This window comes from Motacilla alba, chromosome 4, assembly GCF_015832195.1.
Source record: "Motacilla alba alba isolate MOTALB_02 chromosome 4, Motacilla_alba_V1.0_pri, whole genome shotgun sequence".
In the NCBI taxonomy this organism is placed as follows: Eukaryota; Metazoa; Chordata; class Aves; order Passeriformes; family Motacillidae; genus Motacilla; species Motacilla alba.
Window position 1 is genome coordinate 66,222,895 of NC_052019.1, and position 27,497 is coordinate 66,250,391.

At 40.4% G+C, this 27,497-nt stretch overlaps 1 long non-coding RNA gene across 3 annotated transcripts in view; it reads right to left on the reverse strand.

Annotated features, from left to right (window-relative positions):
• LOC119700610 overlaps positions 1 to 27,497 on the reverse strand; it is a 71,909-nt gene that overhangs the window by 13,792 nt on the left and 30,620 nt on the right. For all 3 annotated transcript variants that reach the window (XR_005256828.1, XR_005256829.1, XR_005256827.1), the window contains exons 3-4: positions 14,135 to 14,195; positions 285 to 469 (exon numbers count right to left, since the gene is read on the reverse strand). This is a non-coding gene — a long non-coding RNA (uncharacterized LOC119700610). The remainder of the gene's footprint in view (positions 1 to 284; positions 470 to 14,134; positions 14,196 to 27,497) is intronic.

Below are 27,497 nucleotides of genomic sequence, written 5' to 3' on the forward strand. Positions count from 1 at the left end.
TGCCCAATAATTTAAATTATTCTCATCTCAGACTGCATCAGTGAAACATGAGAACTGGACCAAAGGAGGGCCCACTGGTGTAACCCCAGGAGTCTAAAACAGCAGTGCAGAGGGGAAGACCAGTGGGATTTCCTGATGACGCAATGTGACATGACAGGACTACCACAACTACTGCAAGATACACAGAGGCTTAGCTAGTATAACATAAACCAAAACAATAGTAAAAGAAAGTGGTAAAGATAACTCCAACCCAGAAACACTGAAGTGAACTGAGAGGTTCTGACCTGTGTGACCTGCCTGAGCAAACCCACCACCTCCCTGCAGGACCACTTATCCAACGCCAGCTTTGAAACTGCATCCTGGGGCAGCGCCCCAGCCGCTGTAGGAGGAACAGTTGTGCAGTGTTGTGCCTTCCCAAGTGACCAGATGCACTTTTCCATCTTTAGCAGCTTCCACAAATATCAACAACCTGAAAAACAGTGGAGATTGCCAAAATATCAGATATCTGAATCCAGTCAGAACGAGACACTCCCAACAATATTTCCAACACTAAAAATGTCACACACACACACACCTCCCCAAATATCCAGGGGAAAATTTTTGCGAGACCAAAAGAGAAATGACAATAACGCCTCAGCCAGATATGAGTGGTCACAGAGTTCCAAGCTAAGGAGCTGATTTAGGCTGTTTTGGTGCACACAAAACAACCTGGCCACGCGCAAGGGACAGACTGCCTGAGCACGGTATTGAACTACTGTTAGTAAAGAAGTTGCATCAAGACAGCAAATAAAGCAGCTAAAACACATTTCTGGAGTAGCACTGTTGACATCTGCAGACCCACCCAAGCCAGGCATTCGTCCCAAAATAAAAAATTGGCAACCAGCTATGAATGGTTGCTGGTCTTGACTTTTTTGTAACTCCACTAAAGAAGCACAATATAAATCTGCAACCCTGTATCCGGACAGTAATTGGAATGCATCAAGAAAACGCTTGCAGTCATTCCAGACAGAAAAAAAAAAAAAAAAAAAATCGCACAAAAGGAAAAAAAGAGAGAGATTTCAAAATCTAAGAGTGCTTATAAACAAGGATGTTACTTTCCCCTTTCTTATCCAGAACCGCCCTTAATTGAAAGGATCAGTATCTAAAGCAACTGGTGCTGCCCTGCACATGAATCCCCTTTGCACCTCTTCCCTCTTATTTCTTCAGTGGTTTTATTAACATTAGTGACTTATCTAAGTATTAGAATGCTTGGCTGCTTGGAAGCTTATCAACAGCAAATTTTATGGGCTGTTTAGTGATGGAAACAGGAGGAGATGGAGCTCTCCCCCCCAAGCTACCTCGATATGGAAGTCTTCAAGAAGCCATGGAATGTGCTCTCTGGTATTTTTGGTATCTTTAAAGTGTCAAGAGTGCAGAATTTCTCTTGTCAGTTGTCACAGTGTGACTCACAATTAGAGACATCTGCTCTGCATTCACCTCCCCAGGGGCACCGCTCGTTTTTCACCAGCTTCCTGTTGTTGACAGCACAGTTCCTCCCTGTATCACTCTCCACCAGCACCCATACTCCTCGCAGACATTGCAGCAGGCTTAAGCAGATTTCCCTTGGGAAAGCCCTTCCCCTTGTTTTGCTAGTGATTGGAAAAAAATATAGAATGTTGAGAATGCTCTGAAGGCAGAGGCTGTGTTTCTAAAGGAACTGAACAAATTCCATTCTTTTTCTTTTTTTTTTCTATTTTTTTTGTCAGGACGACCACATTGGTTTTAGATCTTTTTCAGAAATCTCCACATTTTCTCTACATTCAATTTTCATTTCAAGCAAGAGAGCAGCTTGAAAAATGAAACATTATTTGTGCTGAATCCTTGTCAGTAATTGGTGTAAATGGGCGACTAATACTACCAAAATATTATTCAATTAATTTTTCAAATATTGAAAATAATTTCAAATATTAAATTTCAGATGAGGAACACAGTGCCTTCCTTCTACTCCACCCAATTAAGAAAACAGTTGTTCTACGTGTTTTTTCACACCAAATCCTTAAGCTGAGGTAGACTAAGTATCCCATACACAGATCCATGCTTTGTGCTTGGTTAATGTCTGGACAGTGCAGAAATACCAAACACCACCTAGGCTGGGTATGGCTGCCTGAAGCACAGATCTGTTGTGTGTTCTACCTATTTTGCCCCTGTGGACTGGAAATTTTATTTCTTAGGCTCTGACCAGTAATAAAAGATTTGAGACTCTACTTCCCTCAGGAACCTGGCTTTCTTGAAAGGATCTCCATTCCTGCAGGAGCATAAGATCTTAGATATTGTCAGTTTCAGTAGTCCTTCTTCCTTGGTTTTGGTCCAGCGCTTCCCTGTTATGTCCCCCGCACAAGGAGCAGCCCAATAGAAAATTCCAATATTCAACACAATATAAAAGGCATCTTCTACAAAGACTATAAATTTTATGCAGATAAAACTTTTTCTTGACCCATTAGGGCAGCTCCTGGTTCCTGACCTGACACTGGTGAAAACCGCTAATGTCCATGGTTCTCCCCCACTCCAAATAAAGTTGTAAATCATCTGTTTTGTTCCACATCCAGCCAATAAATATGGTATCTCTTTTTTTCTTCTTTTTTTTTTTTTTTTTTTTTTTTTTTTTTTTTTTTTTTTTTTTTTGTGTGTGTGATTTGCTGGGATCTTTCCAGAACCTGTGTTTGACTTCTCCCAGGAACAGACTCTTCCTTATGTATTCACAGTGCTCCAAGCACAAGTTTAGCAGACTCCAGCTCATGACGCATCTGCACTCATTCAGTCACAACATGTCAATGCGATGCACAGAAGCGTTTCATTTGCCTTCTAAATCAGGACAGTGTAACAGCTGAAATATTTCTCACTGGCCCTGGTCTTCAACACAAAACTAAACTTCTCTTTGCTATTTCTACATTCACTCCACCAGGATTATATTTAAGGTCAACACAATTTGGGCCCTGGACCCAGAATGCTTAAATTATTCCAAAAAATATGAGCCCACGCCAGTTAAATCAAGAAAATATGTTCTAGAAAAGATAAAACACATCCTCTGTTTAAAAACACATTTCCAAAAAGCAACTCTAAACTCATAAAACTGTTATGAAATCCACAGCTCCTCCAAACATGAGGATAACTCTCTGCAAGCTAGAATATTAACTCATATTTGTTGGGTAATCTAGTAAACCCAGATGGGGAGAATTTGGAAAGGGAAAAATGGATTCTTTCAGTGTTACCTCAGATTGTTCATCTATTACACAGCCCAGGCACGTATCTGCATTGAAGGCTTTCAATGTTCCACAGCTGAATTCTCACTTAAAATCTGCATTTGCTGAAGGCATGAAAACCTGGATTCAAAATAGTCTCTACAGGATCAATCATGGAGCTGCCACTAAAAGACCTTAAAATGCATTTGCCACTCAATAATTATTGTTCCAGTAGACTGTAGCAAATTATTTTTACAGATTAAAAACCCACTGTCCTGGCCACCTATTAAACACAATCTTCTCTTGGACTGGAGAGCGCTTTCTGATAACTGTTGTTCTAAAAAGTCAATTCAAGGTTGGGTATTTTCCATTTACGAGGTTTGCAGAACTGGATATGACAGCCTGCTCATCACACTTCATTCCTCTGATCTGTGTTTCTGTTTTCTGTTCATTCTACCAGTAACTTCAGTCCATTTTTTTACAGTACTTTCCCAGTATTTTAATGATGGAACCATAAGCAAAGCTACACAGCTAAATAGCTTATTCTTAGCAAATAAAGCTACATGTTTGTACCCCAGGTCATACCTGAATGTTTTAAAAAGGAACATCCAGCCATAAAGACTAAGATGTACTTTGAAACTAAATTTAAATGAAATTTAATGGAAATGCAGTCAGTGCTTTGCAGAAGAGCAAACTGGTAGCAAGGTGGATTGAAAAATCAAAATCATACCGAGGGACAGTAAAATTCTTTTCAAGCAAAGCTGTTTAATGTATAAAAATTACTGTGACTGAGGGAATCTGGTTTTGCGCTGAAAACCTCAAGTGTTACATCACAGACAGACCTGAGGCCTTGCATTTTAATTATTAATTTCATAAAAGATCCCAAGAGCAATAGAAAGGTCATGAGAGCTGCTCCAATCCATGGGCAGTTAAGCAGGAGAATGCTTCGATGCCCTTTAGCCTTTGAGTGTGCTGCAGGACAGGGGGGTTTGGTGCTAAACGACAAATTGAGTTAGAAATATTTAAGTTATAAACCATAGTAAATCTTTTAGCACTTGAAACACCATGAGACACTCCAAGCTGAGAGCAAATGAAGTGTTAGTCTATGCATGTTTAAAAATGCACGGAGGCTGTGTTTACTGAATTATCCATTTCTTAACTATGTCTCCTTTAGGAAGATGACATCCAACAGTTTCCCACCAAAGGAAACAATTTATGTAAAGTGCATCTATCATGGGTTAAGAAAAGAAAATAATATGCATCTCTCTGAAAGCAAAATTATGTAGGTTGCAAAGTCAAGGACAGCTAAATTAGGAAGTGGCAGATTTATGTGTGCCTGCATAACCTCTACTTGGCCCTCTTGTAGGTCCTGTGCCCTGAGTGAGACAGAGGTCCTGTGGAAAAAATAGTATGTGATTATGCAATTAAAGACTATATCTTAAAACAAAAAACATCTGAATTAAGGTTCTGTTGGCATCTGTGAATATAACATTTCCTAACATTTAAATTCTGGGCTTTGCAACCTTAGCACAGAATTTCTGTCAGGTGATATCTTCACATGGTTTTTATATATAGGTGCAAATTAATTCTAGTCAAATTACCAAGGCTTTATTGCCACACAACAGTTTTCTCTTAACCTTGAGTTGAAGAAAGAAGAATATCAGGAGTCATGTGTAAAAGGATGCTCTTCCTGGAATGGGAAGAATAGCTATGGCCCTTGAGTGGAGTCAGCAGAAACTTTATATAAATTTGGTTCATCTTCTACTGGTCAGTGTTGTGATCAATATCAAAATGAGCACACTGAAATAAAGATTATTGCTGCCTAGATCTGAATCTCACCACATGCTTGGCTTTTGTTATCAGTCCTCTAAAATGAGAGGGAGATAAATAGTTTCTTGCCAAGCAGTTTTGAAAGTCTGCTCAGAATTCCTAAGGAAGACTCATATGGACAGGAACCTTCCTAGCAAAAGCCTTCTGACCAACAGGACTGCACACTCCTGGGAAAGAGAAGGTCTGAAGGAATTGCCACCACACCACCACCACTTTTTCATGACAAGTCCCTCAGGGCCTGTCCTGTTCTGACCCAGCTCTTTCACAAGAGGGGAGAGCAAACTTTTTGCTTCCCCACTAAAAGCAGACAGCAGAATCCAGCATAAACTTTGAGTTGAATTTGAGTCAATGTAGTTCTTGTTATTTTAATCTCTCCTTTCTTTGCTTCATGGATTTAGTCAGGGAAATCAAATATTGAAAAAGCATGTTAAGTGCAATGCAAGCTGAGACTGTAAAAGTGCCAAATTGATTAATGAAGTTACCATAAAATTTGCCGCACTGTTTAAGTAAATGATGGTATAAAGTCATCACCCTACAGAATAACAGAAAATGTCATATATTTCTGAGTCCTCATAGTTGCAGAGAGTCATCACTTTTCATTCCCTGACTTTTAAACTTCTAGAACTTTAGACCTTCTTCAGTATACATGACATTTTTGGATTAAAAGTTAGCACAAAACCTGTGTATTCTGAGAGTCAGATGAACAAAAAAAAAAAAAATGCCTCTTGAATCCAGATCTTAAATGTATAGCCAGGAATAAATATTTCCTTACAGATTTTTAAATACTTGGGAAACAAATAAAAAGGGAAAAAGAAAGGCTGCTCAAGTTTGGAAATATTTCTATAACAAAAGCTGCTCCAAAACATTATGTGCTACAAGAGAGTGTGGCAAACAGTATAGGTGCAACTAGGACACTGTTGTCTTGACAACATCATGCAAGTAATGAAAGAGGCATTACTGTTTCATGAAAGAAGGCTGCAGTGCTGTTCTTTTAACTCAGAATATTCCACACAAGGATCTCAAAAGCATTGCTCAAAATGAATGAGCCAAATAGCTATCAAGGGGAGCCAGACTTCACTTTGAGGCTATGGTGTAAAATCCAAAGTGAAGCTTCCTTCTCTGAAAAACCAGTATCAAGCAATGCTACATCAGGTCAAACCACTAAAGCTTGCAGGAGCTGTGCTGGATGTTTCAGGATTAGCTCTCCTGCAGTGTTCATTTTCATGGATAGCTGTCACTGTAGAAAATGGGGATGCTGGGGTCTATCACCCTTACCCAGGGTGCCACTCAACCCTTCTGATGGCTTCCAGCAGGCCTCGCTTTTGCCTATATCCTCTTGTGCTGCTAAAATTGAAAAGGTATTTAAGAAAAGTCCAGGAGTAACAGCTGGACTTCCCAAAACAGCAAATCCAGTGTCAGGGCTGTTACCAAAGTGATCCTTGCAGGACAGGGAAAAGTCCTGTCCATGAGAAACAGATGGAAGAGAAGGAGTTGCGGGCTGGATCCCATTAAAGGTTATCAAAAAATATTGCACACTGCCAGGTGCAAGCAGGAAACCCTGGAAGCCTTTGGGCCCAGATGTAGAAGCTACAAGGAGCCCAGACAGCACTTCTGGGTGCAGAGTGGAATGTGCAACGTGGCGCTAAGAGTGGTGCCACCTGGGAAGCCATTTAGCTGTGTCACTGAGGTGCTGCACCACAGAGAGCAGAGCTGTGAGAAGGAAACACTGGCTCCCACCCAAAGAGAAAGAGCTTTGCTCTGCTAGAAAACAACTTGGGGAAAGGCAGATCCATCAGCTCCGGGGTGTGCTTTGTGCCCCACAGGCAGCTTGACAGAGAAGTCCTCAATTTGGAGAATGCCTTCAGTTCAAAAGATCCCACTTGAATATGAGGATACACATTGGCAACAGCGGGCTCCTTTGAGGTACATTTTCCCTCCCAGCAATATTTACCTAAGAAATTTCATGCACAGAAAAGAACGAGTGAAAGGGAATATTCAGATACACGACAGGAACAGTCTTTACTGCAATTTCTTTTTCAGCCAGCACTTTGTTTTCTTTTAGTGGAAGCCTGACAGTCATAAAAAGCCATTGTAAGTGCAGCCCACTGAGAAGCAAACCACAGCCCTGCCTGCAGTGCCGAGACTCAGGATTATTACGTTGTTAGTGTGCCACCCGGAATCCAGGCAATGCATCCGCTTACTCTATTAAATTAAAGCATTTCCTGCAGCAATTGAGGAAGGATAAAGAAAATAGGTGCTATTATAAAAGTGTTGTGTGATTGGCCTTGTTTTCTGCAAGCCATTAGGACATGGCAGCATCTAGCTTGGAATTGCAGGATCTCTCATCTCCCATCCATTACCACCAGGACATAAATGTGAAGGGCTGGAGCCTACGGTATGGCTGTATATGTACCGCAAATAAGCTGCAAATAGGACAAGGATCTGTCTCTAGTGGTTTTCACTGTTTCAGCTGCTCCAGGTTATATGTGCCCTGCACTGCAGGTTCCTATCTCCCTGGTTAGTCACTCTGTGTTTCAGCCATTGCTCTTCCTGTGGGAGCCTCCTGGGTGTCTGCGGCTCTCTGCATTTGATAAGGAGATTACTTGGAATGGAAGTGGACAGGCACAGGTGGTGGGACCACCTGCTACAATCTCTTCAGTGCTTTTGGAGAGTATAATAGTGCTCGGATTTAACCTTCATATTTCCTTTCTTTTTTTTTTTTAACCAAAAGTTAACTTTCAATTCATTTATTCAGTGGTCTGAAAGGAGGAATTATGATGAAAGACACTATTCTCTTGGTCCTGGAAAAGCAATTTGCTAGAATACTGTTCCCGGGACAACAAGCTCATCTTTTGTGTTATTTCAAAACCTCTGGCAGGAACAACAAAACTGCAACCCTAAAGCACTTTTTAAGGTATTTCTCCTTCCCTTCACTGCCTAACAATTTCATGTGCTTTGTTGCCTGACTGCTCCTGCCAGCTCCCAAATTTTATGTGGCCATCCACAGCAGTAAGAGAGTAACTCACTCCCTCATTTGGCTGTGTTACAGCCTCAAAGGGTATCTGCAACAATGATTATTACAGCAGAGAGTTTCTTCTGAGTATAAAATAGAAGGCTCCATTTGGTCAGGCTCTTGTTTACACAAATAATAAAAAAACCCAAACAACTAGTGCTGATTCTAAATAAGCCACATTTTCCGTGAACTTGCTATTTTGGGACTGAGACTCAGATAGCCTCAGTCTAGCCCAAGAGGGAAGAAGAAATCCATTAATTGCATGGCAGCCTAAGAAAGACAGCTGAACACCAAATTTAAGTTGGGCTTCATACAGTTGGAGTCCAAATTAGAATCAGCAAGAAAGACCTGAACCCCTAAAAGTACACTGACAAGGGATATTTAGCACACAAATAATTTTGAGACAGATACTACGGTTTGCAGCCAGGGCAAAGAAATATTTTCTCAACTTATTTCATATTTAGCCTTTGTAACCATGGATTTCTGGCAGAATATTTCTGGCAGAAACATTTATGCTAGATTTTAACCAAAAAAATCTGCCTAAATCACTTCCTTCAGGTAAGGTTGGGTTTTTCCTGCACATTGTAGAAAGCATGAGCAAACTGTGAGGTCATTTTATGGCATGTATCTCTGGGAGCACAACCAGAAGCATCAAATGCAAAACAAGCCTCTCAGGTGCACTTGTCCTGAGTGCTCCTTGGGGCTCGGCACTTAACAAAAGCGAACAGTTTTATAATGTCACTTGAGAATCTGGAGATGGAGACGTTATTCCTGAGCTGATATGCTATGTTAGGCAACTTGGTTTTCATCCCAGTGTTTCTTTCTGCCTGCAAAAACTTGGGATAATTTTCATTTCCCTCTCTCAGCTTTAAAAGAAAAATGCCTGGGCACATTATTTTTCATTCCTGAGTGACGCTTCATTTGAATTTAGGCAGGATGTCCCTCTGCCTGTCGAGGTGATATTTCGTAGCATCTTTAGTCAGATACCTGCAGTGTTTCATTTGTGATGTGCATGTCGTCTTTCACTGGGATCCCATAATTTTCCCCTGGAATTTACTCAACCCTCAGCTCTTAAACTGACAGAAAAGTGGACTGAGCAAGCCAACAGCGACAGACCTAATTGAAAGCACTTACATCTTTAGAGTACAGCAATGATGCAAAGATTTACCTGTGGTTACGGAGGGAATGTGTGCAGGCTCTGTTTCACAAAGAAACACTGTGTATGCCATTCTCCTCAAGAGTCTGTCTTTTGTGCCTTCAGTACCTACAGGAGTGATCAGGAATGTACAGAGTTTGCATTCCTGCAGATAAATTATCTGAAAGTGTGGCCCTTTGTTTGCTTTCCTCCTGTTTTGTTCTGTTAGTCCTTCATTGTAAGAGAGACCTGTTTATACATTCCATTTTTCTTGGTCTTCTTGGCACCTTGCGGTCAAACACTGCTCCAGACTGATCCCTTGCTTTATAATGCACTGGGAGTACATCTATGTAAGAACAGACAAAGGAGTGTTCTTGCCATCTGATGATTTCATTTCTAGCTCTCCAGCACCTTTTGTTATTTCAGGGTATTTTTTCCTGGTGGGAACAGGCACATTCAGCTGTTGTTTTCATGCTGAAAGCCTGTGTGGAAGCACTTCCCTGTTGGTTTTTTTTTTTTTCCATGTCTTTCAGCATGTTTCCAAAGGCTTGGAATCAGCGCATTGTGTTGTGACATGTGCATACTTGACATTGCTTTGTTCTCTGACTTCCTTTTGCCTGCAATCTTTAGGAAGTTATCTTACAATTAGAAAGGAATTTTGAGTCAGTGTTATTGCAGACCCAGCACATTGTCCTCTGCCATCTGCAAAGAAGAAAGCCTGGAGGAGCAGGAGGGAAGAAAGTCATTGTGGTATTTTTAACTGCCTGAACCACGTAGGAATCAGTTCACTGCATAGAGAGTGACTGCAGCTCTGACTGCTGCCAGAAAAAAAAATTGCATTACACACTACAAACACCTTTTTTATTAAATGAATTAAAGGGAAAGCAAGGGCATTACAGTAACCGTATGCAATTTGGTACATCCTTTCTTCTGTGTTTTGCTCTTGATTAGTGCGTCTCTTATCATCCAGCAAAAGTGACAAGGTATCTTTTTCCTGAGAAGTTTACAAAGATTTTTTTTCTTTTCAAATGTGCACCTTTATGTAAAGGAACCCTGTTCATTTCTTCTGTAAATGAAGGTAGTAAAAACAAACAAGTTTTGTACGATCTCAGTGGTAAATACATTCTTATTTAGCTGACTAAATAGCACAGATTGTTCAAAATTTTATGGTGTTCTCCTTTTTCTTCTTGTATTTTAGGCCATCAGCCTCCTAGAGCACAGACAAGAAGCCAATTGGTTTTGAACTGCTTCTTTGTACAGGCAACACAGCTCAAGAAAGGGAGAACATTTTGGGCAGTAGGGGAAACCTTGAGAGCTGTCTCAGAAAAACTTCCACATGGAAAGCCCTGCTTTCCCACAACCCAGTCAGGCACCACCTGACAAGAATCAAAACACCTTTAAAATGGCAAACACACTGAAATGCTTACCATTGTGCCAGAAAAAAAGGAGTTGGAGTAGCAATAAGAGACTGCAAGGAAGAAAGCAGCCATACCCATGTTGATGCAACATGGAGGCCTTGTCCATTGGAATGATATCTGCAGTCAGATCGTGACTTCTGGACAGGAGTGAGGGACATACCATGCAGTCAGACAAGACCCCTTGTACACCATGGTGTCAGGCATGTGTGCTACACCTCTCTGAGCACCACCTTACTCTGGATGTAAACACTCACGTTCTAACTTTATTGCATTATTTCATAATAGATGTATGATTTACAACAGCACTGTACAGACAAATGTTGGTCCATTATGAGAGAGGTGGGGAAAGCATCTCCCTAAATAATATTCTGAGTAGCTTTTTCTTTATATGCCATAAAATACACATTGTAATGCTTGGAACAAGGATTTTGGTGTCAGGAGGCGTCATCTTCCTGCTGAAGTGGAGAGATTTTTTTTTTCCTTGGAGTCAGTAAATGGTAATAAAACATCTGCTTCAGGCTTAAAGACCCAACCTGAGGAAACAGCTTTTAACAGACACACAGAGGATCTCCAAGCATCAGCAAGGAGCCTCTGCTTTTCACTGTGCTGACTTCTCTCCACCAAATCCCCTAAAAGACACAACTTGAGTGCATCCACACAGTGGAGGGTAACAGAGTGACACCCAAACAAACAGCAGCTGGACTGATTTCCCAGCTGGATTCTGCAGGGAAGCCTGGGTGCAGGGCTCTGCTTGAGATGTGAGAGCAGCCCCACAATTTCCAGACAGCAGTGCAGAGACAGTGCAGGATTTCCCAGAGATGGATCGGATGTCGGAGCACCACAGTCCTTGGCTCTGGACAGACAGGCTGGGCCCATCTCAGGAAGCCCGGAATATTGAGCAATTATTCAACCACTGAGCAAGACAGGGCTATTTAGATCCCAAATGGTAAAGTGTTGCTTAATTTTTTTCATTAGGAGCTCTCCTTCTGCAATCTGTTTCAGATCACTGCATGGCAGGGAGAGTGTATGTCAAAGTCTGTGCAAGACTGAGAGCTTGCAACATAATGATGAATAAAGTGTAAAATACATATTTGCCAAAAATACAGGAATCACAATTCATATAGCTATAACAGAAGGAAAGAAAATAATGCTGGAAATTCTAACATAAGAAAATCAACAAGAAGGAAATAGCTAATCCTTGGGGAGGGAAAAAAGGCTTTTTTTAATGTTAGACGTTTAGGGTTTCTCTTGTTTATGGCAAAAATTCCCCACAATTCAATTTACTAACTCCACAATCTGAGGATTAAAACGTATGGAACATAAAACCAACAAGAGCAAAGAGAAAATTATTCTCTCCTTGCAAATTTGCTTTCAGTCATTCAGTAAATGCTTTCTATTACTACAATATAAATGGCATTAAGGGTGCTTACTTATGACAGCCACAAAAATTGGAAGTTTGTATAATGTCCTGTCCTGCATGGGGCACATCAGATGATTCCTTACATATTTTATTCTATAACATATTTTCCTCACGTAGACATCCAACTTGATAGGCTAGAATAATAAATAACTATACATGGGCACAGATAGATTCAGGACATTCTTCTAAAAACTGCTTGTTTAATTTTTTTTTTTTTTTTAACAGAACACCTCAGAGTAATCTATCTTTTTTTGGCACCATTGTCATTTATTAGTGTTATCTAAGTTGTACTACTTTCCTTGTCACATCATAAGTTAACCTTCCCTAATCACCACCCTGGACATTTACCAGGCCCTCCCTGGGGAGGTGTTTAACCAGAGCCACAATTTTCCTGTTATTATGTACTCCAGGGTTCTGAAAGCTTGTGTGGATTTTACTCAGAGATTGAGAATAAATCCATGGGAGCCTAATGCTAGGAATTTAACACACTAAATGGGTATATGCCTACTTTAAATGAACTCCATAGCTGGTGACATGGCGAGTTCCTCAAAGAATCCCACTTTTTGCTGCACATCCTGCTTTTTTTTGGAAGCTTAATAGAAATGGTTTAAAGTCCTCCTCCTTTCTCAAACACCCAGCAGTTTTCCTTCCCTGGACACCCACGGAAGCAAAAATGGCAGCAATCCAGGGAAAAGGTAAACTCCTTCTGAAAGCACTGCAAGGAAGCACTTAGGCTACAGACACATTACTCATGAAGGACCATTAGCTCAATCCAGGAGCTCAAACAAGACCTTGAAGACCAAATGAATTGGTCAAAAAAGCCAACCAAACAAAACTCACAGTAATCCCTGCTTTTCACTAGCAGGGATACAGACCAAGCAGAGAGCTGACAATTCAACATCTACTCTCTTGAGGAGTATTTTTCAGCTTGGAAGGGAAAGTTGTTGCCAATACATCCAAACCCAAAAATTTCTTAGGCTAGGAGAGGAATCTAACAAGAGACCAGCTGTGCTCAGTTAAGGCACTCCACTTAAAACATCCCATCAATCACATAGCAGGAGAGTGCTGACGTTATTTGTATGAAATGTAAGAGTGCTATTACTCACCTGCAATTAAAAAGAATAGTTTGATTTGGTTTCTTGCCGAGAGAATTATGTGAATATTTTCCCTTTTGCCAGGTTATGAATTTTGCCAGCTTCCATAATCTGAAGGTAGCATTCCAGGTTCTGACTAAATTGTGAATGACACAAGTCAGATCATTTTGGAGGAGAAATCATTCTTTTTCTGAAACCTAAATTAAAAAACCTTCATTTTTTTCATCCACTTTCCTTGCAAGGGGCTGGCTTGCAAAGTTATGAGAGCGCAGTTTTAATTGGTACACATTTTGGCACAGTTTGAGTCCAAGATCTCCATGGAGACCCGATTATTCTACCCTCTCTGACTTTGGACCCTCAAGGCATGGATTAAAGATGAGACACTAATGGGGCAGCATGCAAAAGCTTGTATTACTGAAATAGATCTCCTTCGTGGATAAAAAGAAATAGGAGCTTTCCAACTTGCAATTCTAAGTGAGAACAAAGCTCCAGATAGGGAAACGAGTCAGACAAGGATCTGGGCAAAGATTGGTGATGCAGTGAAAGCATGGGAGCCATCTAGAGGGGATTTTGGCTGGGTCGCATCTTCCAGTGATAGGAACCAGCAGTTCATAAGGCTCTGAGTGCAGGTTTACACCACGTCTGGCAAAGGGAATCATTTCACGTGCATTAAATGCATGAATGCAATTTTAAAAACAAACAAAAAAAGACAGAAGGCAAGCAAGGGCAAGTAAAGACAGTTATTCTAAAGAGAGAAACACTTTGGGTAAATGCCCTTAGTTCTTTTTTTTTTTTTCCCCCAAGTTCAAATCTACCATTCTCTTCATATTCTTTTTAGCTGACATGGAGCTTCCTCATACCAAATTGCCTCAATGTTCATCAGGGTAAGAACACATAAAAACTTTGAGCAAGAAAAAAAAAAGTTTTTCTTGCTCCCAGAGACACTTGCTTGAGTACTTCTCTCCCAAAAAATAAAAATAAATTTAAAAAAATTTGGAATACTCACATTATAGAAAACAATTCTTGAGAGGAGTATCCGTGCACCTTCTTAAAGCTATTTCTTGATTCTGTTAATGAGAACCATAAAGTCAGTTAACTATGGCTGCGTGTAAGCTTCAGCTCTCTCTTGATGCTGTATTAGACAAGTATCCAAGCATCTATATGTCCACCCCTTCACTTTGGTTTCTGAAAGAAAAAAAGTCAAGTTGGTGAGACTGAAGGGTCCCTGTTTGCACTCTGGTGCTTCAGGAGGTGCCACACAGCATTTATCTAACACAAGCAAATAGAGCCAGGAAACATAACTTATGAGCTGCAAAAAACAGCCATTTTAGCATCCAGTAGAGGAAAAGTAACTACTCACTCTTCCCCGAGGTATTCCCACTCCTAATTACAAGAAACCATCTAAATGTTTCACCCATTTAGGGTTGATATTGCAAAACAAGAGCTAAATGCAGCCTTATAAAACACAAGTATTTTGTCACGTAAGTCTTTCCCTGGCAGTTCCCTTCCATGTGGCTTTTTCCTACTTCTCAAACTTCTTGAGGATGTTTGAGGGCTTAGATAACACAGAGTAACCTGTCTTCTTGTAGTGGAGAGACAGAATGATTTGAAACCAGCTTATCTCGGGGTCATATCCTGCCATTGATTTTTTTTTTAGCACTCCCTATTGATTCCAGCAGCGAGTTCCACATGCAGATCAATACCAGGATATGGCCTTTATTTATTAGTACACTTCTGATCCTTCCACTCTACCCTAATGCCTCAAAACACGTGGAATTAATTACAGCATTCCACATTATATTGGCCTTGTTGTCTTCAGAGGAGCTAAGCCTTCATTTGGTCAACAGAATAATTTGAAAGGATTGTTTGGTGACTTCTGCCATTGATCCAAAAATAGATCCTGTGACACATTCTTTAGGGGCACAGATGAAGGAGAGGAGCAGAGACATGTGGATAAGCACGTCCTTTGGCTTTACCAGCACTTCCCACTTGCAGCAGCACTAAATTCCCAGCAGAAGTTTCTTGACAATGAAAAATTCTCTGCATTGAGTCAGTGGTCTGATTGTCCTGACCTAGCCTGATCTTAAAGACATCACGTACTAAAGAAATATATGTTGGGGACTTGGCTGAAAGTTCCTCTACTACTCATTTCTGAACTTCATCAACATCTTTTACTTATCAGGTCAGGCATACAGGAACTGGAATTTTCAAGGAGTTCATCTAATATGCATTTTTTACTTCCTGGGGCTTGGATGAGGAACAAGCTGAAGCTGACCTGGAAAAATTAGTATATGTTCTCCAACTGCCAAGAGCAGGACTAATTAGTATAGATTCTCCAACAGCTGCCAAGAGCAGGACTAATTTCAACACAGTTTTTCAGTGGTTTTGACTCAGGGCCTTGGCCCCATGCTGCAACTGGCCCTACAGCTTTACCAGCCATCTGCAGGGCTCAGGTTTGATACAGATTTCAAACTGCATAGGAACTGCAAGGTAAAGTGTCTTTAAAGAGATAGTGCCTTTTCATTTCTCCCTCTTACCACAGAATTTCTGCACAGATGCAGGCATGGGTAAAAACCAGCCATGGGACTAAACTGAATGTTCTGCCTCCTGAGAAATCAGATCTTCTACTCAGAGTTATCACATTTGATGGCCAAAATGCAACCCTATATTTAAAAGCAGAGTAAATAAAACCCTTCCTTCCTAGGTGCTATGCCTACATTACCTTTCTGCACTCTGCAAAATAGCACAAAGCTAACCTTGTGCATTCAGAAGACTCTTTCTTTAAAAACAGAAAACCAAATAATTGTGTCAGTATTTCTAGAATTACACTAGAGGCAGAGTAGAAGAAGATGAACAACCCCAAATTTTTCATCCATTACACAACCAGTGCATCCTGGTATTGGGATGCAATAAACCAACAGCTATTTTTACAAGTACTGCCTGCACCTGGGTACATTTGATTTAACCCAAGTGGGCAAAGGAACAAATGAACAAGGAAAAGAAAGTGCAGAGGGAAAACAGAGCTTCAGCATTTGTTCAACTGCCTTGGAGCCTTAGGAAAACATCAGTGCTCTGTTGACTTTGCTTCTCTTGTTCTCCTTTACATCACTGGAGGGTCTGGCCTGTGCTTTAAGAAAATACTGCTCCCTTTCAATTGTTAAATAGTGACAAAGTCCAGGTGACCCTAACACAGAGTCTGAGTGGTTTATGTCAAGCCTGGAGACAGTGACTCATGGAGTCACAGATGATCAGTTGATAAATGCCACCGGTATCAGAAACTTGGCCATTAACATGAGTGATGTGAGAACCAAGAGGTTAAGTAAAAGCTACCTCCATAATGAGTGTGTGATACAGAAAAGCAACGTTTTCACCTAGGCTTGGATTTTTGGTTTGGTTTCTCTTTTCCCTTTAAGGTGGATTTGACTTTGTAACTTTTGTTTGCTTTGTAAGTTTTTTGTTTTTTTAATGCAACGTTTTAATTTTTCATGGGTTGGAAAAGGCGACAAGAAATGTTAGAAAGAGTTTCAGATGAACCACCAGGAGGTCCACTGGGATTTTTTTTTTCCCTAAGATTCTGCTGCAACAATGCCATGTGTTTGCCACAAACTGCTGGGTTTTGGAATTGCCTTTGCTTCAAAGTGACTCAGGAGCTGTTTTTAACATGTTTCTAGGAAAGAGTAAACTGTATTATTACATGCATTACAAGCAGTAAGTTCCCTTATCTACAGTCAAACATAAGGCCAAGGACTTTGCTGAAGCAGATCCCTCACAGAATCTTCCAGAGTTTAATTGCTTAAATGTATAAGCAGGCAGCACCTTAGAAAACCACTCGGAGCAGTCTTCTTAGCTGCAATTCAAGAATTCAATATGTCATTCAAGTCATTGTGTCCCACTTTTCTAATCTTCAATGATTTAATGCAAAAAACCCTACAATTTAGAAAAACTGTGGGAAGCTTTGGCTGCCAACATGCGAAATCACAAATTATCAAAGTAGAAGCGAGTGTTTCATAGTGGGGATAACTAGTTCTGAAGTATTTGTATGTAAAGTATGTATGCTGTATTTTTAGTGCACCATGCATTTACAGTCATATTTCTTTTCTTCATCATCTTATTTCAATAAGAAAGAAGAAAAAGAAGTTTAGGCCACTAAAATTACAGATGGATTTATGAGAATGCAGTCCACTCATCAGAAGATTTAAATAAATATAGGGAAAGGGGTAGGAAGCCTTCCTGGCCTGTGGAGGCTTTAGGCATAACAGAGAATGCCCTTACAAGGCTGAGTATTTAATACATTTCACTCTAGTAAACATATTCCATTCTCTCTCAAGAGGAGAGGCTAAAGTACAATTGCTCACCTATTCATCAACAGTAATATAAACCATTAACAGAAATTCATGTTGCAGTAATAAATATTTTTCTGTTCTATTTCAGTTTGAAATTAAGTTATTATTTACCTACAAATACAGGGAAGAGGAATTTCTTTTTCTCTTTCCCTGTTCAAAATTATTTTCATTTAATTATTCATACAATAGGAAACACAAAAGTAATCAAAATCAGAATGAAACATCACACGATACTTTCTCAACCTCATCAATGAAAACTTCTTTTGGTGGAATTCCTAGTTCAGTTCAGGATTTTGGAGATTTTGCTTCTTTCTGGTGTGTAAATAAACATGGAAAGCTTTAAATATCTGCTTAGAGATCATCTTAAATCTGCTTAGAGATCATTTTATTTTGTGACACCTGTCTTAACACTTGAATGTAGATTTCAGGATCCAGACCGGAACCCAGGAGTTCCCCACATTTGCAGTTCCATCCTTATGCTCTCCACGCACTGTCTTGCTGGCCCCACAACACACATCAGGGTTCTGGCAAGGTATGATTTCCCCTACATGATTCTCCCTTTCACCTCTCCCATGCCAGCTTTGCTCTGCTATCAAAACTGCTGAAAGCTGAAAGTTATTAACCTGTTGGAAGAGATGCTCCAAACTTGACTGAACCAGCCCTGAACAACATATTCTAGCTAGCTGGACCAAGTTGAACAGGTAGATTCTCATGGCATAATTGAAGGAATTTTATATTGTGCTTGACCTACTGAACCAGATAGAAGCAAATTTTTTATCTCAAAATGTAAAACTGAAGATTCAAATAAATTTTACATTAAAAAAAATAGGAATTGCTGAGAATGAAAACTACTTCTTGCCTCATATTAGGCCACGATAAGGTGAAAGTGCTGGCATTTCTTTCTTTTTTATAGTACTGATATTCATATCAGCCAAAGCTTCCAGACCTGAAAACAAAGTCTTGAATTTCCATCTTGCATTTCTTGAACTTTCTGGGCCTGGAAAATTGGGTAACATGCTGAACTCAGAAATGATTTTACATTATTCATTTGAAATGAAGAAGTGATATTTGGCTAGAAGTAAGGGGAGGCCCATTCTGTGGTTTAGGAATTCAACATTTGGTGGCAGAAAACAGCCAACAAGCAAATCTTGCAACATTTGTGAGCAAGATGCAAGATTGTAAGATGATTACATCCCAGAATCTGTAGCATGCAATCCATCCATCTTAGATCATCTACCTACACAGCACTGCTGAAAAGCAGGCAGCACGTATTGCAGTGGTTAGTAAAAATTTAAATGGCTTAGCACACTCACAGGAAATCAGAATTGTCTCCTTCATGTCACATAAGAAAAGCAGAGCAGCAAAGGAGAGGCTCCTTATGAGAACCAGAGCAAAGGAAAGAATTTGAAAAAAACTTGGAAGGAGATGTTGGATCTGTTCGAGTGGCACATTGGAGATTATTTTGAAGTGATGGGGTTATCACAGCTGTATGAAATCCCCTTCTTTACAAGGAAACAAAATTAGAAGGAAGAAACCAACAAACACCAAAGTGCACACTGTCATTTGTGCTGACTCTTTGGCTCCTAATAAATGACCCGAGCTGTCTGCAACACCAGAGCTCTCACCAGTTTGAAAGTCCTGAAACTTTTCCAGAGGCTGTTTTGTTTATTTCTGTTGTAGCCAAATCCACTTAACAGGGCACTGTGATAAACACCCCTTTCCCTTGAGTTGTCCTGATGGCCAAGAGACTGGGTGCCAGGTGCTCTCAAAATGCAGTAAATAATTGTCTGTCTCATCCACTTAAGAAGCAGAGCTGCCATTCTGTGCAAGCCTGCTGTGTTTTCCTGATATACCTGCTGGCTGCTGCTCTTACTTTGTTCTTTTCTTTTGTCAGGCATTAAATACAATCAGTGGACCAGTAAAATTTTAAGCATTTTGTACGATGTTCAGTCAGGCAGAAATGACTCAAAGCTCCAGAACAGTGTCTTCAGAAGGACCACAAGGGCTTCAAGTTTTAAAAGTTGGATCTTAACAGGACCATCACTCTGGAGTTAAGGTATGGGTTTAAAGTGGGAATATGCCAGGGTAGACCAGTCAACCTGAATAATAACAGGCATGACATAATCTGTGGTTTCTGACTTGGATAGATGGCAGTGTTTATAATTTTTTTCCTCTCTTGGAGTGAGAGAGATATAGTGGAAAACATACTCAGTGTTGTGGGATTTGTGGATAATAAAAACAATCTGTTTATATGCATCTACTGGGATTTGTCATAGAGCAAAAGGTGAAAAAACCAGATCCAGAAAGAGTCTCAGAGACAGCTTAAAGCTCATGATTGGCATCCATATGGAACAGATGTGTGTTCTACTCTGCAAGTTCTTGGTGCTCCTGGACTAAACGGAAATGTTCAGGTTTTTGCTGAGGCTTTCAAGGGAATGAGGGGCTGCTCTGCTGAGGCACTGTTATGTCTGTGGAGAGCAGCACTGACAGGCTCCTGCTCTGGGTTAGGCTCTGCACAGCACCAGATTTCTGTCACCCTGGACCAGATCCACAGCCCCTGGCCTTGACTGAGGACTAGTGCTTGCCTGCGATGGCTGCCTATATATATATGTTTTTCTTTTCTTTTCAACACAGCAGGTATGTGAGAGCTCCCGTAACAGGGGTTGTTTATAACAGAGTGCACATCCCTTCTTACTCAACACAAAGATTGCTGTGGGAAGACAAAGATTATTTCAGCCAAATACTCCATCTGACAAAACAGTGGAATAAAATCAATAAAGAATTGATCTAAAGCTTCCGTGAGGCTCAAACACTATCAGAAACCTGAGTTTGAAAGCATTGATTTGTCAGTGTCATTAGATTTTTTTTTCCTAATCTATCTCATGAATTTAAAGAGGAGCTTCCAGCCCAAATGAGGACTCACATGTTGCAAACATTCAGTTTGACAGAAAATGTGTATTACAAAACCTCCTGTTTCTCAGTAAGCAGATAATGACCCGGTCAGAGAAAATACTGGCAGCAATTTTCAAAGGACTCTCAAAGACACTTAAGTTATATCTAAGTGACCTCAGTGATTCAGAGGACTCTGTGACCTCAGAGTGACTTTGAAAAACACTTTTGCAAGCTGGAATGGGAGTTTCTGTGCATCTCTCCAGAATAAGCATCTAAACTGGAATAAATGAGTGAACTGTGGGCATGCCAGGCTTTTTTCAGGAGCCCCATGCCATGGTGGAGCCTTGATGGGTAGGGGACACAGCTGGCAGAAGTAGTCCTTTACCATGAGCAGTGGTGACACCAGGACTGGACACAAACAGACCAGGACATCAGACAGAGGGATGGTGGCCTTTTGCTGAGAGAGCCCCCCATCCCAGTCCAGCATGGACACCCACCTGAATGAAACTTGACTCCAAGAGATCTGGGATTTCCACATATCCCACGCCCATCCACAGAGGTGGCTGTCTCCTGGGAGCAAGCCACCATAGCTCTCTGCTACCTGAGGCATCATTCAGATCCTGATCCTCATGGGAGGGCTCCTGATCTGGGCTCTCCTTATGCCCACCATGGCTCTTGTCCCCAAGGGAAGTGGACACCACTAATTTTTATCATCTGGATAATGCTAATCCATAAGACAGAGAATGGAGTAGGTGTTTTAACTTTCTTGTATGTTAAGTGGAGCTACTGTAGTTGTGAGTTACTGATCAACCTCTGAAGTCAACTCTATATTTTCTCTTGCAGCCATTTAGCACAAAGTGCGGTTTTGCTTTTTCAAACGGCATGAGATGGCTGCCCACCAAAAACAATAGCCAGCATGGGAAAAGAATGGCTGTCCCCCTTTTGGTTAGAGACAAATCTCACTTCAAGTGGGAGAAAAAAAAAAAAAAAAAGTCACAGTTTAATAGTTTTAGTGCCATAATAAACTAAAGTTATATTGCAGTGCTGTCTGCAGTGCCTGGCAAAAGCAAGCAACCCATCCACCAGGACAGACCCCTGTCTCCATATAAATGCTTACTAAAAAGCTAAATCACCTTAGAGGAAGGATTTTACTGTCCTCCTGCTAGAGGAGCTTTATGAGCCATTTGTTCAGCCCAACCCTGTGTCTTGTCAAGAGCACTGGCTGTATACTGCACTTGTCAGCATTTGTTCTCACATCCTATTCACTTGTATATTTTTATACATTGACAGCTTCTATCATCAAATTTAATGACCTCTTTTAGACAAAGAAGCAACTGATTACTGAGATTTTTCCTTTATTTGCAGTAACCCTAACAAACCAATTCCTCAGCAAGCCCTTAGACAATTAAAAAGCATGTTCATTTTGTGTAGATCAGACGTGGTGCAGAAACCATCTACATGGCACCAGGACAGGTGCATAAGGATATGACACAGGGGCTACTCACTTTTTAAAAACATAAGTATTCTTATCTTAGACCCTTTCATGTCTCTGCCTTCAATGAAAATTGATTCAAATGCAAAAGATTTCACACTGAACAAATTCCTCTATGAGCCTGAATCACACCTGATGCCTCATCAGTTCCTTTGAAACATTTTCTTCCATTTCATCCACAAAGAAATCATCTAAGGCTTGGTGAGACTTGTTTCCAACTTTATAACAAACATTTTCAATATTCCTTGTCATCCTGTTATTGTTTTCCTCTTGAAATTTGCACAGGGCAATGCAGACCCTGGGAATATCAATGTATTTACATCAGGACAAAGTCACCTTCGGATATGCAAGTCTCAGGAGTCAACAACAGCCCACAAAATAAATGCACCAAGTGTAGATTGCAGTTATTAAGATTATTGGTTCTGATTGGGAAGATGCAGTTTCCACCACTAGCAGGGAATCCGGCACCTGAAGGAATGGAAACTCTCATACCAGAGGTAATTAAACCAAATGCACCTCACAGAACTGACGGGGTATTTTGGAACCATTACAAACAGAACAATCAGTGCTCCTTTATTAATGTATTCCCATGAATACATTACACAAATGAGTAGCATTGAAGAGTCACAATCTGTGACAGAAGATCTCTGAGAAATCTCTTTACATACTTAGATGTATGGGCCATTTCCTCAAATGTGGATTTTTTAAGGCGAATTTCCCAAGGGAAATTCATACAGGTCTACTTGTTTTCAACAAAGTCTTTCCTCTGTAAGGCGGGGAGCAGATAAAATGCTTGCACAGACTGTTTTGCAAGAAAAGCATTTCTGCTGCCTGTGCCGGTTCCCAGCCGGTGGAGCACATCTTGGAACAGGTCTCTACTAGACACAGGGGTGGAACGAAGTTTGGCAAAACAAAGAAGTGGTTCCAGAAACAATGAGCGTCGTGTGAATGACTGATCCACTACAAAAGAAAAGGAAATCGAAGGGGAGGGAACTTCTTCAGGCTGCGTTGTAATGCTAATTCACGAGATTAACTCACCAAAAGAGGTAAGGAGTTTGCTCCGTGGTACAGCTACTGTAGAGTGGAGAATTTAATATACATTTTAAGTACGGCAGCTTTACAGATTGGTGTGCAATGTTCTTTGTTATGTCACTCGTGGGATCATGAAAAAAAAAACACTTTTAAAAACCCTATTATGCCAGAAGTCAGTTTAATGCCACTGTAGATCCTATCTTTTGGCTGATCATGTTATGCCACCTGAGATGGACACAGGTCTGGTCTGCAGCAGGTTATTTTTACCATTTATACAGGCAGTGATTCAGATCTCAATTGTCTCACCCGTATTACATGTCCATGGAAATAAAGCCAAGGGCTAAACCCCTCCAGGGTACCTGCAAACAGCTGGTTCTCAGGAAAGCAGGACGACCCGCACCTAATCTGACAATCATCCTTCCTCCCAGTCCCTGGGCTTTAAACAGCACTGAGAAGAGGGAGCCAGGATGTGATAATGATTTGCTTCCACAGCCTGGTGCTGCCATGCAAAGCACACAGGCAAAATAGGCCACAATCCCTTTTAGGAAAGAAGGAAACATATTTAGCGTTAGTTAATAAACCAACCTTTCTGCTTAACCCATGCAGACTAGCTGAGCTCCCTAAATAGCTCCTGCAAGTTTCAAGACAATAAAACGTACTGCTTTGACTTTTAAAATACCTGAGACATGAATTCAGCCCAAACTCTCACAAAGTAATAGAGAAGCCTGAAGACTGGTCTGGGTAATAGGTGATCAACATGTGTTTCCTAAACCTCGTGGCTATTAAGCACAATGTATGAAGACCTTTTTAATTTTCTGCTTTGGTCTGGTTTCATGTGGTTGGTTTGAGAACTGTGTGAGGCCTGTTTTCACTGGGACTCTGCAGATATTTTTATTAGAAAGCCTCTGGCCACACAATTGTTTCCAGGTCACCATGAAATGTCATCAGATACCTGCTCAGAGAGTGTGCAGTTATTCCATCTGTGCCTCTCCTCCTGTACACAGCTCCTTCATACCATGCCAGTGCATTACATAATCTCCCCAGGTCTCCAAGTACTTGAGTCTGTTTGACCTAAATAAACAACCAATTCTGCCACCTCTAAGCAGACCACAACATTTTTCCATGCACCTCTTCTCACAGTATAGTACTCCATTGAGTGAGGGTGGCAGAACCCACCCTGAGGAGGCTCAGCTGTGCAGAAATTGTATTTGGTGGTTGGATTGAGAATTTCAGCAGTGGTATTTGTCCACCTCACTAATATCTTGAAGCCCTAATTTAAACTCCATAAAACAAGCCAGGCTTCGTGGAGCAGCAAAGTGCTCCTTACTGGCTTGTATAACAAAACAGACTCATGATTAATTATATCAAGTATAATCAAAATCCTACACATTATTAATTTAAGATAGGAAGTACAGCAGTAAAATAAGATAATATCTGCTACTGTAATTTCTTTCCCTGAGAACTTTGCTACTGTAGACCCAAAGAAGTAAATGACAGGCAAGGCAGTTACACCCTTTTTTATTTTGCTACCTAGCATTCACTGTGCAAATGTGTAGTTTTTTCCTTATCCCTGCTAATACTGATTTTTTTCTCCAGAAATGTTAACAAGATTTTCTCTCTAGTAGGCACAGTCTGTTGCATGTGTGGTGGTATTGGTATGGTAGAGAAAACACAGAGTTAAGAAAGTTCATTGATTAATCTACTCTGAATCTACACCTTCCATCAAAAAGCCTTCCTTCCCTCTGTGTGCTCATGTGCCTGTAAGAACATTCTGGATTTACTCCATGATTTTTTCCAGTCTTATTTTTGCCACTGCTTCACCAAAAAGACTTATTACTGCAACTTTTTTTTTTTTCAATATAAAGCACTTAGGATATCTTGTGAAACTAAGGGCTTCCTCGTGCAAAGCATCATGAATATTCTGGAGAAATCCTAATCCTGTGAAGATCAATGGTATCTTTGCCATGCACTTTAACACTGCCAGGGTTAAGACCCCTGTTGGTTGAGATGTCGTTTGGATGATAAGTATTCCTAAGAGAAGGTTTGGGTAAGCAGCCAATCAAAAGTATTGGTCAGTCCAGCCTCTGTCATGGCTTTTCCCTAATTTGCATAAAACTACTCAAGATTTGAGTTTCTGCGGAAAAAATAAAACGGGTACGTTTCACTTAGTTTTTGGTTCCACTGAAAAAGTTACCCTGAACTTTGGTATGTCACTGTTTGCTTAAAAAACATTCTTTCTGAATTCCTCCACAGTTTTTTTTTGTTATCCCTCTGAAGAGTTTTAGGTCATTCTTGCTGGAGACGAGTGGATTTCATCAAGCTGTAGAACTACTTTGATGGTCTGGAGTGTATTTTACTGGGTCATGGATTTGCTGCCTTTAACATTTGCTTAAGGAGCATGTCATCACATCTCAAACAAAACCAGTTCTGTCATTTGAGTGCTTTTATCAGGCTTTGCTGTCCTGGTATGCGATGAACCACAAAACTTGTTATGCACCCCTTTAAATTATTACTTTACTGGGAGAAATTAATGAAGTTAAATTTGTATTTGAGGCTGTTCTGCTGGTGCTTTTGGCTGGTAAAACCGTGAAGTTTTAGTCTGTGGTGGCTGGTGGGTAGAGCTTGCTTGTCAGTTTTCTTTTGCCTTATGTGTGTTTGAGTGTGTGGTTTGCTGTTTGTGTAGCAGGGTTTTTTTAAAGTTTGCATGTTTGGCTTTTGCAGCAGGAGCTGTTGGATCTTTATTCAGTCTGGCTCCTGCCATCACAAGTAGGTGTCAGACCCACAGCATCATGGGTGGGATAAAGGTGGCAAATAAATAAGTGGCAAATAAAAACTGAGAGTCTTAAGTTTCCTATGGTATCCACTCTACTGAGATTCTCAAAATCTCAAAAGTTTTGTCCAAAACTCATAAGAGTCTCTAAAAACTCAGACATCATCTATCCACTCCATTCCAAAGCTGCTTGTAATTTTCAATAAATCTTCCAGTCTCTGCCTGAGAATATTCTGAGAAACCAGCAGGACAAATAATCAGGGTTAATTCTGACTATAACAACATCAACTTTTATTTATACCAAAGTTACACGGAGGGCATCTCCCCTTTTAGTGCAGATGAATTATTTAAAAGGGAGGAGGGGAGAGATAGGATCATAACCAAAGTACGTGCCTTATCAAAATTGTCAGGGCTTTTACATTCCATTTCCTTGTGATAAGACTCTTGTGCTGAGCTGGTATTCGGAAGTGAGCCCAAAGGGCTGACTGATAAGTTTACATAAGGAAGGAAATAATCAATTTAGGGCTGTTACTGAATGAGCTCTTATCATGTTCATTTCCTCACTATTGCTTCTCAAGCTAAATATTACATGTTTAGGAGCAACTTCAAAAGATTTAACATTCTAGTCTCTGCATTATTCAGGAAAACTCTTTCAATAGCACAAAGCATTTGCTTGCTGCACAATAAGTTTGTCATTCATGCACTGACAAACTTGCATTTTAAGACACTAATATTTATGTTGAAGGAAGAAATACATTCTTGAAGGAAGATTACACTTTTTTTCCAGCTTGCTATCTAATATGTGAAGCACAGAAAAAGGATCCTAAAAGGTACTAATAGGTAGCACACTAAATTCCCTTCATAGATTTGCTTCTCCCTCTCCTGTAATGTGCTTTGTTTAACTGCATTAGTCTACTTTTTCTCCCAAAAAGATGGCTTTTTTAAGACCCTGATGACAGCAGTATGATTTGTTGGTGCATATGACTTGTCATGCTAAAATTTAAAAATGTGGCTCTTATTTTGAGTCTGCATTAAACCATAAAAAAGTAGATTGTGTCTGGTAAGTAACTGACTGTAGCCCCTTTGTCCACAGTAGCCTTGCAGTTCTTTTGAGAGCTTCATCCAGGGCAGAACCTTTTCCACAAGATCAAAATGGAATTACTGGAAAAGAGTGGGGAGGAAGAGTCCCAACTTAAACAGAATGATGGTAGCATTTAAGTTGGTTGTATCATGTATTGGTACTCCAATGTAAAACAACTACAGGTTTAAAACACTACAGCTTTCATATGATGTCAATATTTATTGCTCTTTACTTGACCTGGTTCCTACCTTGCTCACAGTCAGCACTGAGGAGGATCTGCTCAGGTCTTAGCTGGGATGTTTGGTTTTCCACAAACACAGATTACATTTGTATCCTAATATATTTTTGACTGGGCTGTGTCCAATCATTAAGAAAGACCACAGAGATCCTCTAACACTGACATGGCTATAAAACATTTTCCACTGGCATGCAAATGCTACAGAAAGTGTACCCATGGGCAATTCCCTCTGCCAACAAATTTAACAACAATACCATGATCAAGCCTCAACTGAGAGAAAATCCAGGAAGAAATGTACTTTCTCCCCACTCCAGCAAAGCCTGAAGTTTCAGACCATCAGGACACTTCACAAGGTTCATCCACTTCTCTGTGAGAAGTCTCCTTCCAAAGCTGCCATTACAATTGCTTTGCTCATGTTTCAGCACTGTTGGATCCAGGTATTTCATTCTAGCACATCTTTAATTTCCAAAACTAGATTTATTTCTGGAGCAGACCACTTCCTTTCCGGAAAGGTTATATAC